This window comes from Schistocerca nitens, chromosome 12 (assembly GCF_023898315.1).
Source record: "Schistocerca nitens isolate TAMUIC-IGC-003100 chromosome 12, iqSchNite1.1, whole genome shotgun sequence".
NCBI lineage: Eukaryota > Metazoa > Arthropoda > Insecta > Orthoptera > Acrididae > Schistocerca > Schistocerca nitens.
Genome location: NC_064625.1, coordinates 128582437 through 128595434, shown reverse-complemented (window position 1 = coordinate 128595434; position 12998 = coordinate 128582437).

Sequence of the window (12998 nt, the reverse complement as noted above, 5' to 3'; positions counted from 1 at the left end):
ATTTCGCTAGCTTTAGACGCCTGTAATAAACATATCAAAGTTTGTGGCTGCCATTAAGCTCGACTTTCAACTGTTTTAAACTCGAACGCTTCAGCTATAAACCTTCACTTATTTTTCTTATATTGGCGTTTCAGCCACATACGGACAAAGCTACTTACCAAGGCTTTTCTTCTTCCCTGTCCCTGCACTTCATCTTAAGTCCACAACTGTCATATTCGCTTCCGGGCTGTTCATTCCTCGCTCCAGTCCATGTTTTGGCTTTTCTTGGAAATCAAGATGCGGTTGTAATTTTGTCTTAACGGAATGCTTTCGTGGAGATCCTTCAGTGATATACACACTTCTTGCAGCTCATGTTATATATCGATGAACAACGCCGCACTGGTTTCTGGTTGAGATAATAGCGTAAGCTTCCATTGCTTAACCTCGTAGGACTCATGCGGTCATAAAAAACAATTCTTCTGTTACAAGATACAAATATGGTATGTGATCTTTCGTACATGTTTGTAGAGTTCGTATTTTGCGTTATCTTCTGAATTCGTCTTTTCTTTGTCTGAACACTGGAAATTCCTCAAGCTCTCTATTTTTTATCTCCATTTTCTCGATTAGTATATCGTTTCTTGATGTTAATGGGTACTGATTTCTTCTTATAGACGTTTCTGTTTAGTTGATATACTGCTCCCATTTTCCTGACCTGTGATGCAAAAGCTTCTTTCTCAGAGATCTATCAACGCTCCTAGGTACTCAAATTTCTCCGCTTGTTTGATTTCCCTTTCTTCTGTCTCTAGAACTTTTAGTGTTGTCTTGTTTGTTCCATTTTCTCGGAGATGTTGAGTCCCCCTTTGCTGCTTTTCTCTCTAGTCTACTGATTTATTCTGCAGCTGGGTCTAGCGAATAGAGAGAAAAGAAAGAAGGCAAGGTCATATGCAAGTATTAGGCAGTCAATTATCAAAGTAATGATTCTATACTCAAGGCCAACTCCATTTTCAACAGCTTTGTTACTCACTCTTTTCGGCACTCACGAATAAATTTCTCGAGTAAGCCTGCCAAGTTGAAAAGTGAAGGTGAGAGTCCATCTCCTTGTCGGACTCTCATTCTAACTTCAAAACAGTCTGAAGTCCCTCAGATAAATTTCAGTTACGAGCGGTATCATTTATTTATTTTTGGCTGTAGGGCTGCGTCTAGTTTGTCTGGCTGGTTAGCCTGTCTGTTTCGATTAAAATAAATCAAGCACAAACGATATCTTTGCTGGGACGACAAAGACTTTATTTGTACGTAGGTCAGGTAACACAGAACTTCATTAGACGCAGTGTACATCAAGATAAACTCGAGAGAGAACAAGACTCTTGTTGAGTAAGAATGAACATATCAATTGCAGTAAACTAAGAGTAAACGACACGCTATAGACGAAATACAGCGCTCCTGGTGGGCAGCGTGGAACCGATTTGACAGCGTGAAATCAAACACTGATAGCACGACACATACGTGAGAAACGCACACACTACACTGCTCTGAACTGCTAGCCGCGGTCGCTACAACAGATCCTTCAGCGGAAGTGGAGCGCCATCCAGGAAGTGCGTCGGAAGTGAACGCGTTGACCAGATGTCGTGACACGCCGGTCCCCCAGGGCTAACGTCAGGGCCGGTGCTGGTGCAAGATTTGTTGTTGCTGGACAAGTTACTGGGTGAGGCTGTGCCTGTCGAGTCTTGGTGGAGGGCGGTCACTGAAGTATGTCAGCTTGATCCCGTCTGTTGTAACAGTAGTGTGTTTGCTGTCGACCAGAATGTATAAGGTGCGATCTCCCCTCTTGACGATACGATCCAGTCCGGTGTATGATGCGTAGGGCTGATTTGACGTCATCAGCAAACAACATTATGTTTGTGCATATACTGAGGTCTTTGTGGAAAAAACGTGATAACAGCTCCGAGTCAGGCTGCGGTGGTCGGACCTTCGTGATGTGATCTCTAAGGTGACTGGTGAAGGTAGACGTATCATATATACTCCTGGAAATTGAAATAAGAACGCCGTGAATTCATTGTCCCAGGAAGGGGAAACTTTATTGACACATTCCTGGGGTCAGATACATCACATGATCACACTGACAGAACCACAGGCACATAGACACAGGCAACAGAGCATGCACAATGTCGGCACTAGTACAGTGTATATCCACCTTTCGCAGCAATGCAGGCTGCTATTCTCCCATGGAGACGATCGTAGAGATGCTGGATGTAGTCCTGTGGAACGGCTTGCCATGCCATTTCCACCTGGCGCCTCAGTTGGACCAGCGTTCGTGCTGGACGTGCAGACCGCGTGAGACGACGCTTCATCCAGTCCCAAACATGCTCAATGGGGGACAGATCCGGAGATCTTGCTGGCCAGGGTAGTTGACTTACACCTTCTAGAGCACGTTGGGTGGCGCGGGATACATGCGGACGTGCATTGTCCTGTTGGAACAGCAAGTTCCCTTGCCGGTCTAGGAATGGTAGAACGATGGGTTCGATGACGGTTTGGATGTACCGTGCACTATTCAGTGTCCCCTCGACGATCACCAGTGGTGTACGGCCAGTGTAGGAGATCGCTCCCCACACCATGATGCCGGGTGTTGGCCCTGTGTGCCTCGGTCGTATGCAGTCCTGATTGTGGCGCTCACCTGCACGGCGCCAAACACGCATACGACCATCATTGGCACCAAGGCAGAAGCGACTCTCATCGCTGAAGACGACACGTCTCCATTCATCCCTCCATTCACGCCTGTCGCGACACCACTGGAGGCGGGCTGCACGATGTTGGGGCGTGAGCGCAAGACGGCCTAACGGTGTGCGGGACCGTAGCCCAGCTTCATGGAGACGGTTGCGAATGGTCCTCGCCGATACCCCAGGAGCAACAGTGTCCCTAATTTGTTGGGAAGTGGCGGTGCGGTCCCCTACGGCACTGCGTAGGATCCTACGGTCTTGGCGTGCATCCGTGCGTCGCTGCGGTCCGGTCCCAGGTCGACGGGCACGTGCACCTTCCGCCGACCACTGGCGACAACATCGATGTACTGTGGAGACCTCACGCCCCACGTGTTGAGCAATTCGGCGGTACGTCCACCCGGCCTCCCGCATGCCCACTATACGCCCTCGCTCAAAGTCCGTCAACTGCACATACGGTTCACGTCCACGCTGTCGCGGCATGCTACCAGTGTTAAAGACTGCGATGGAGCTCCGTATGCCACGGCAAACTGGCTGACACTGACGGCGGCGGTGCACAAATGCTGCGCAGCTAGCGCCATTCGACGGCCAACACCGCGGTTCCTGGTGTGTCCGCTGTGCCGTGCGTGTGATCATTGCTTGTACAGCCCTCTCGCAGTGTCCGGAGCAAGTATGGTGGGTCTGACACACCGGTGTCAATGTGTTCTTTTTTCCATTTCCAGGAGTATATATATATATATATATATATATATATATATATATATATATATATATATATATATGAAGATAGTAACTGTTCTCGAAAGAACAGATACCACTGATGACCATGCAGCTTCTCTAGAATGAATGATAATTAATTGAAGCCCTCAGCTGCCGACAGGCGTTGTTGATATACCTCAATGGGGACAGCTGAAAATGTGTGCCCCGACCGGGACTCGAACCCGAGATCTCCCACTTACATGGCAGACACACTATCCATCTGAGCCACCGAGGACACAGATGAACAGCGTGACTGCAGGGACTTATCCCTTGCATGCTTTCCGTGAGACCCACATTCCCAACTGCCCACAATCTATATACGTAATGTATCTAATAGGTATTTGCCCATCCACTCATTACTCACGCACACTAAGGTGACGATTCCCGTAAGAGTTTGGGCAACCTGTGCACATTCGCATGGGTGTAGGTCAAGGGCTGGGTAGACTTTAACTAAATATATGAAGATAGTAACTGTCCTCAAAAAAACAGATACCATCGATGACCATGCAGCTTCTCTAGAATAAATGATAATTAACTGAAACCCTCAGCTGCCGCCAGGCGTTGTTGATATACCTCGATGGTATCTCTTGCTTACATGCTTACATGGCAGACACTCTATCCATCTGAGCCACCGATGACACAGATGAATAGCGCGACTGCAGGGGCTTATCCCTTGCACGTTTCCCATGTATCCATATCAGGCTGTGCAGTGACATCTACAAATTCACCAGGCAGTCATAGGGACTCTTTGTACAGCAGTTCTGCAGAGGAACCATCCGTGTTTGTGCGCATTCTGTAGGCCAATTACAAGTGTCGGCAGAGTTTCTGTCCACCTGTCAGTGTGGCATGTTAGAGCGCTTATAGTGTTCAGTGCCAATGCTCCATCGTTCCATTGCTGGCCGGGTGGTAACTTGTTGTTTCGTGATGATCTGTGTCACAGAGTGCTGCCAGCTTGGCGAACAATTCTGAAAAAAATGGCTCTGAGCACTATGGGACTTAACTTCTGAGGTCATCAGTCCCCTAGAATTTAGAACCACTTAAACCTAACTAACCTAACGACAGCACACACATTCATGCCCGAGGTAGGATTCGAACCTGCGACTGTACCAGTCACACGGTTCCAGACGCCTAGAACTGCTCGGCCACCCTGGCCGGAAACAATTCTGATTCGAGCAGATTGCTGCGATCTGTTGTAATTTGGACAGGACACTGTAACATGATACCCACTTTAGCTTTTTTCCCTTCCCCTCCCCCGCTTCCCTCCCCCCCCCCCCCCCCCCTTAAACCAACCGACCAACCCATTATAGCAAGAAGACATGCACCAAAGTTTCCGCGGAGATGTTATCCAGAGATGCCGCTACTGGCCAACATGCGAATTAGTCATTCATTGTCAGCAGGAACCGTTGACTGTTCGAAGGCAGTAGTGGTCCCACAATGTCCTTGTGCAAGTGAGTGAAATGCGTGGAAGTGTCAAGGAAGTTTCCAACTGGTGCATTTATGTGCCAGCTGGCCTTGTATGCAACATTGTGTCCACTCACAACAGTCTTCCTTCGTTCCTGGCCACATAAAATGATGTGTGATGATACATAATATATATAATATATATAAATATATATATAAATATATATATATATAAATGACCTAGTAGATAGTGTCGGAAGTTCCATGCGGCTTTTCGCGGATGATGCTGTAGTATACAGAGAAGTTGCAGCATTAGAAAATTGTAGCGAAATGCAGGAAGATCTGCAGCGGATAGGCACTTGGTGCAGGGAGTGGCAACTGTCCCTTAACATAGACAAATGTAATGTATTGCGAATACATAGAAAGAAGGATCCTTTATTGTATGATTATATGATACCGGAACAAACACTGGTAGCAGTTACTTCTGTAAAATATCTGGGAGTATGCGTGCAGAACGATTTGAAGTGGAATGATCATATAAAATTAATTGTTGGTAAGGCGGGTGCCAGGTTGAGATTCATTGGGAGAGTGCTTAGAAAATGTAGTCCATCAACAAAGGAGGTGGCTTACAAAACACTCGTTCGACCTATACTTGAGTATTGCTCATCAGTGTGGGATCCGTACCAGATCGGGTTGACGGAGAGAAGATCCAAAGAAGAGCGGCGCGTTTCGTCACAGGGTTATTTGGTAACCGTGATAGCGTTACGGAGATATTTAATAAACTCAAGTGGCAGACTCTGCAAGAGAGGCGCTCTGCATCGCGGTGTAGCTTGCTCGCCAGGGTTCGAGAGGGTGCGTTTCTGGATGAGGTATCGAGTATATTGCTTCCCCCTACTTATACCTCCCGAGGAGATCACGAATGTAAAATTAGAGAGATTAGAGCGCGCACGGAGGCTTTCAGACAGTCGTTCTTCCCGCGAACCATACGCGACTGGAACAGGAAAGGGAGGTAATGACAGTGGCACGTAAAGTGCCCTCCGCCACACACCGTTGGGTGGCTTGCGGAGTATGATTGTAGATGTAGATGTAGATAATGTAGATGACACGCCTCATGACAGAGGTTGTGTAAAGACTTGAAGACTTTCTTCCAAAATCTTGCTGGTAAAAATGACTGTGGTATTGCTGTTGATTCAGTGCAGTAAAACAAGATGCCAGAGGCAGGAATGCAAGACTAACGACGAAGTTGACTTGGGAGACACAGTCTGCTACTACATTCTCAGTCCCGGATATGTGTTGGATGTCCGTGCTGATATGTGTGATAAACATGAGCCGGTTATACTGCCGCAGTGAACAGTCGATTTTGTTCTGCAGAAATGCATATGTGTGCAGCTTGTTGTCAGTGAAGATTGTAAACTTACAAGCTTCCAGATGAGGTTGAAAGTACTTGACTGCCTCGTGTATTGTTAACAGATTGCGGTCATAACTGCTCCACTTCTGTTGGGATGTTGACAGTTTCTACGAGAAAAGAGCTGGAGGCTGCCTTTCGTCATTGTTGCATTGCTGCAACATAGCGCCCACTACCATCTGCTTCGCGTCCACCATCAGTACTAATGGTACATTTGGGTCGGTGTGTGCCAACAGTGCAGCATCCGCTTTTGCTTGTTTTGCTTGTTTGAATGCAGCAGTCTTGCGATCTAAGTTAGTGCTACGTTCACTTTGCATTTTGGACCTGTAAGCACAACCATTAACTGTTCTTAAGTTTCTGCTGCTTGTGGTATAAGCTGACGAAAAAAAATCAGCCCTAGAGATCGTCGCAGCTTCTTAATGGTGGAAGGATGGGGGATCTTCAGGTCCCACTTTTTCAGGTAGTGGTACTCAGCCTGATAGCGTAGTGCAGTGTCCAAGAAAACTGATTTGTAGCTGACAATAAATATACTTTGTGGTGCAGAATGAGATTTTCACTCTGCAGCGGAGTGTGCGCTGATATGAAACTTCCTGGCAGATTAAAACTGTGTGACCGACCGAGACTCGAACTCGGGACCTTTGCCTTTCGCGGGCAGGTGCTCTACCAACTGAGCTACCGAAGCACGACTCACGCCCGGTACTCACAGCTTTACTTCTGCCAGTACCTCGTCTCCTACCTTCCAAACTTTACAGAAGCTCTCCTGCGAACCTTGCAGAACTAGCACTCCTGAAAGAAAGCATATTGCGGAGACATGGCTTAGCCACAGCCTGGGGGATGTTTCCAGAATGAGATTTTCACTCTACAGCGGAGTGGGCGCTGATATGAAAGTTCCTGGCAGATTAAAACTGTGTGACCGACCGAGACTCGAACTCGGGACCTTTGCCTTTCGCGGGCAAGTGCTCTACCAACTGAGCTACCGAAGCACGACTCACGCCCGGTACTCACAGCTTTACTTCTGCCAGTACCTCGTCTCCTACCTTCCAACCTTTACAGAAGCTCTCCTGCGAACCTTGCAGAACTAGCACTACTGAAAGAAAGGATATTGCGGAGACATGGCTTAGCCACAGCCTGGGGGATGTTTCCAGAATGAGATTTTCACTCTACAGCGGAGTGGGCGCTGATATGAAACTTCCTGGCAGATTAAAACTGTGTGACCGACCGAGACTCGAACTCGGGACCTTTGCCTTTCGCGGGCAAGTGCTCCACCAACTGAGCTACCGAAGCACGACTCACGCCCGGTAATCACAGCTTTACTTCTGCCAGTACCTCGTCTCCTACCTTCCAACCTTTACAGAAGCTCTCCTGCGAACCTTGCAGAACTAGCACTACTGAAAGAAAGGATATTGCGGAGACATGGCTTAGCCACAGCCTGGGGGATGTTTCCAGAATGAGATTTTCACTCTACAGCGGAGTGGGCGCTGATATGAAACTTCCTGGCAGATTAAAACTGTGTGACCGACCGAGACTCGAACTCGGGACCTTTGCCTTTCGCGGGCAAGTGCTCCACCAACTGAGCTACCGAAGCACGACTCACGCCCGGTACTCACAGCTTTACTTCTGCCAGTACCTCGTCTCCTACCTTCCAAACTTTACAGAAGCTCTCCTGCCAACCTTGCAGAACTAGCACTCCTGAAAGAAAGGATATTGCGGAGACATGGCTTAGCCACAGCCTGGGGGATGTTTCCAGAATGAGATTTTCACTCTGCAGCGGAGTGTGCGCTGATATGAGTCTCGGTCGGTCACACAGTTTTAATCTGCCAGGAAATTTCATACTTTGCTGTGTTTAGGGCAACGCCAGATTCGTCCAGCCACTTGAAAACCGCTGTAAGAGTGTGACAATGTTCATCTGGCGAAGCTGAGAATACCAGCATGTAATCAAGGTACGCAAAACAGAATGGCAGGCCTTGCACCACTGAATCGGTAAATCTCTACTATTTCTGTGTGGTGTACTTGATGGGAAATGTAATGAATTTGCTTTCAAACAGGCTGAACGTTGTTATTATGGCTATCTTCAGGATGTCTTCCTCGGCGGCTACAGATATCTATGTGTGTGCCTCGGCACAGTCCAACCACTGTACAGGCATGAAGTCTCAAATGCACACTGGCATAGACCTACGTCTACATCTGGTCATTGTGGCCGCACATCGGAATAGAATTTTAGTATCCTCCTCGTCGCTGTAGCCACTTTGTCACCACTGTAGTATCCTTGTCACCACTGTAGAGTCTTGTGCCAAGGAAGCAAGAAAGAGGATGTTATTGGTGTCTGGTATACTCTTTCTATAATAGAAATGCACTCGTGGATTAACAAGTTCTTTATTTACGTGAACTAAAATTTTTTACTTAACTGGAATAGAGTCCATGTGTTGTGGTACAAGCTCTTCAATCATTGTCTTCTTGCAGACATTATCGGCAATCTTGCTATATTCTGACACTATGTGCTATTGTAGCCTAAGGCCGCTCCGCAAATGAATGACAGACGCCAAAGTGGAGTGTGAGTTAGTGTTTCAGTGACCCAGTGACTGGGCTAGTGACTGAGCCCTCTGGTCAGTTGCGCCAGCCTAAATACGAGGGCAGTTCAATAAGTAATGCAACACATTTTTTTTCTGAAACAGGGGTTGTTTTATTCAGCATTGAAATACACCAGGTTATTCCCCAATCTTTTAGCTACACAACACTATTTTTCAACGTAATCTCCATTCAATGCTACGGCCTTACGCCACCTTGAAATGAGGGCCTGTATGCCAGCACGGTACCATTCCACTGGTCGATGTCGGAGCCAACGTCGTACTGCATCAATAACTTCTTCATCATCCGCGTAGTGCCTCCCACGGATTGCGTCCTTCATTGGGCCAAACATATGGAAATCCGACGGTGCGAGATCGGGGCTGTAGGGTGCATGAGGAAGAACAGTCCACCGAAGTTTTGTGAGCTCCTCTCGGGTGCGAAGACTTGTGTGAGGTCTTGCGTTGTCATGAAGAAGGAGAAGTTCGTTCTGATTTTTGTGCCTACAAACACGCTGAAGTCGTTTCTTCAATTTCTGAAGAGTAGCACAATACACTTCAGAGTTGATCGTTTGACCATGGGGAAGGACATCGAACAGAATAACCCCTTCAGCGTCCCAGAAGACTGTAACCATGACTTTACCGGCTGAGGGTATGGCTTTAAACTTTTTCTTGGTAGGGGAGTGGGTGTGGCGCCACTCCATTGATTGCCGTTTTGTTTCAGGTTCGAAGTGATGAACCCACGTTTCATCGCCTGTATCAATCTTTGACAAGAAATTGTCACCCTCAGCCACATGACGAGCAAGCAATTCCGCACAGATGGTTCTCCTTTTCTCTTTATGGTGTTCGGTTAGACAACGAGGGACCCAGCGGGAACAAACCTTTGAATATCCCAACTGGTGAACAATTGTGACAGCACTACCAACAGAGACGTCAAGTTGAGCACTGAGTTGTTTGACGGTGATCCGTCGATCATCTCGAACGAGTGTGTTCGCACGCTCCGCCATTGCAGGAGTCACAGCTGTGCACGGCCGGCCCGCACGCGGGAGATCAGACAGTCTTGCTTGACCTTGCGGCGATGATGACACACGCTTTGCCCAACTACTCACCGTGCTTTTGTCCACTGCCAGATCACCGTAGACATTCTGCAAGCGCCTATGAATATCTGAGATGCCCTGGTTTTCCGCCAAAAGAAACTCGATCACTGCCCGTTGTTTGCAACGCACATCCGTTACAGACGCCATTTTAACAGCTCTGTACAGCGCTGCCACCTGTCGGAAGTCAATGAAACTATACGAGACGAAGCGGGAATGTTTGAAAATATTCCACAAGAAATTTCCGGTTTTTTCAACCAAAATTGGCCGAGAAAAAAAATGTGTTGCATTACTTATTGAACTGCCCTCGTACTTGGGGTCTAGAGAGAGTTGGCGGCATGTTGCTTGCGAGTCTGCCTCTGGCCTCTCTCGTGATGTGCACTTGATCGAGTGCCTAATGTCGATCTTCGCGCTACGTCTTTGCCGACCGGTCTGCTGGCGACAGCTTACGCCAGCACAAGAAGAATGATCGTTTGCAGCAGCTATACAGAATTATGTGCACGGCCTGCACCAGTGTAGCATTGTTCATGGGAAGATAAAAAGGTTGAGCCAGTGTCAACCTGATATTTCTGTCCTGTACATCGATCACTTATAAACAGATGCTGTTACTCAGACTGACAAGTGGATGACAGGCCGGCTTTTGTGGCCGAGCGGTTCTAGGCGCTTCAGTCTGGAACCGCGCGACCGCTGCGGTCGCAGGTTCGAATCCTGCCTCAGGCATGGATGTGTGTGACGTCCTTAGGTTAGTTAGGTTGAAGTAGTTCTAAGGGACTGATGACCTCAGATGTTAAGTCTCATAGTGCTAAGAACCATTTGAACCAATTGGATGATGTGTCTATGTCCAACTATAGCTGGCATTTGGGTTTGGTACAGATGTGAAAATTACCGAACTATCAGTTTAATAAGTCACAGCTGCAAAATACTAACGCGAATTCTTTACAGACGAATGGAAAAACTGGTAGAAGTGGACCTCAGGGAAGATCGGTTTGGATTCCGTAGAAATGTTGGAACACGTGAGGCAATACTAACCTTACGACTTATCTTAGAAGAAAGATTAAGAAAAGGCAAACATACGTTTCTAGCATTTGTAGACTTAGAGAAAGCTTTTGACAACGTTAACTGGAATACCCTCTTTCAAATTCTGAAGGTGGCAGGGGTAAAATACAAGGAGCGAAAGGCTATTTACAATTTGTACAGAAACCAGATGGCAGTTATAAGAGTCGAGGGGCATGAAAGAGAAGCAGTGGTTGGGAAAGGAGTGAGACAGGGTTGTAGCCTCTCCCCGATGTTATTTAATCTGTATATTGAGCAAGCAGTAAAGGAAACAAAAGAAAAATTCGGAGTAGGTATTAAAATTCATGGAGAAGAAGTAAAAACTTTGAGGTTCGCCGATGACATTGTAATTCTGTCAGAGACAGCAAAGGACTTGGAAGAGCAGTTGAACGGAATGGACAGTGTCTTGAAAGGAGGATATAAGATGAACATCAACAAAAGCAAAACGAGGATAATGGAATGTAGTCGAATTAAGTCTGGTGATGCTGAGGCAATTAGATTAGGAAATGAGACACTTAAATTAGTAAAGGAGTTTTTCTATTTAGGGAGTAAAATAACTGATGATGGTCGAAGTAGAGAGGATATAAAATGTAGACTGGCAATGGCAAGGAAATCGTTTCTGAAGAAGAGAAATTTGTTGACATCGAGTATAGATTTAAGTGTCAGGAAGTCGTTTCTGAAAGTATTTGTATGGAGTGTAGCCATGTATGGAAGTAAAACGATAACTAGTTTGGACAAGAAGAGAATAGAATCTTTCGAAATGTGGTGCTACAGAATAACTCTGAAGATAAGGTGGGTAGATCACGTAACTAATGAGGAGGTATTGAATAGGATTGGGGAGAAGAGAAGTTTGTGGCACAACTTGACTAGAAGAAGGGATCGGTTGGTAGGACATGTTTTGAGGCATCAAGGGATCACAAATTTAGCATTGGAGGGCAGTGTGGAGGGTAAAAATCGTAGAGGGAGACCAAGAGCTCAATACACTAAGCAGATTCAGAAGGATGTAGGTTGCAGTAGGTACTGGGAGATGAAGAGGCTTGCACAGGATAGAGTGGCATGGAGAGCTGCATCAAACCGGTCTCAGGACTGAAGACCACAACAACAACAACAACACAGATGCATGCTTGACTGTCAAATTTGCTGTGGTACTAACATACCTCCTGCTGCATTTTTATCCCAGCTGTAGTCGAAATGGTCGACGATCTACTGCATGAGCCCTTCCAGGATCTGCATCGATCATGGCCGCTGCTGGCGTTATGATGGAATAAATATAGCCTGATTTGCTGTGTCAGTATGTCTAACCTTGCCATCAGAGTGTTTAGTCGGTGGGCGATACCATGCACACTGATGATGATGTTTGGTTTGTGGGGCGCTCAACTGCGCGGTCATCAGCACTCGTACAATGTCCCAATTTTTACGTAGTCCATTTCTTTTCACAATCCAATCTAGTCACTCTCACATATGAAGATGATGATGATGAAATGATGAGGACAACACAAAAACTCAGTACCTGGGCAGAGAAAATCCCCACCCTGGCTGGGAACCCATGCACACTGCACAGTTTTGACACTGACAGGTGTGGGTAATATAAAGTCTTGCACCTTGTCTGCTGGCAGTGCCATTGCGTCTAAAGCAGGGCTTCACAACACACGTGCTCGCGGAGCAAGCAGTGAGCAGCAAGGCGCGAGCACGGAGCAGCGCGAGCACGCTACCCCCACTACCGGACCAGAGCGGAGAGTGGGGAGAGTCACGTGGGGCACACAACAGCTTCCGCCAGTCAATGTAAATCTGCGGCCACTTGCAGGGATATCACTCACGAATTATTACTGCAACAAATGAAACAAATAAAGGAGAATGTACATGTGCCACATAATTTTATTAGCTTAGTGTATGCCTCTACACTGGTATTAATTTGTGAACTGTTACACAATAAAAGGTGTCACTGAAGTGTGGGATTCTCGGTTATCTTGTACTTTTTGCCACTTACAGTTGCGTCTCTGTTCGGAGTAATTGTTCTTGTGCATTGTAGGCGCAG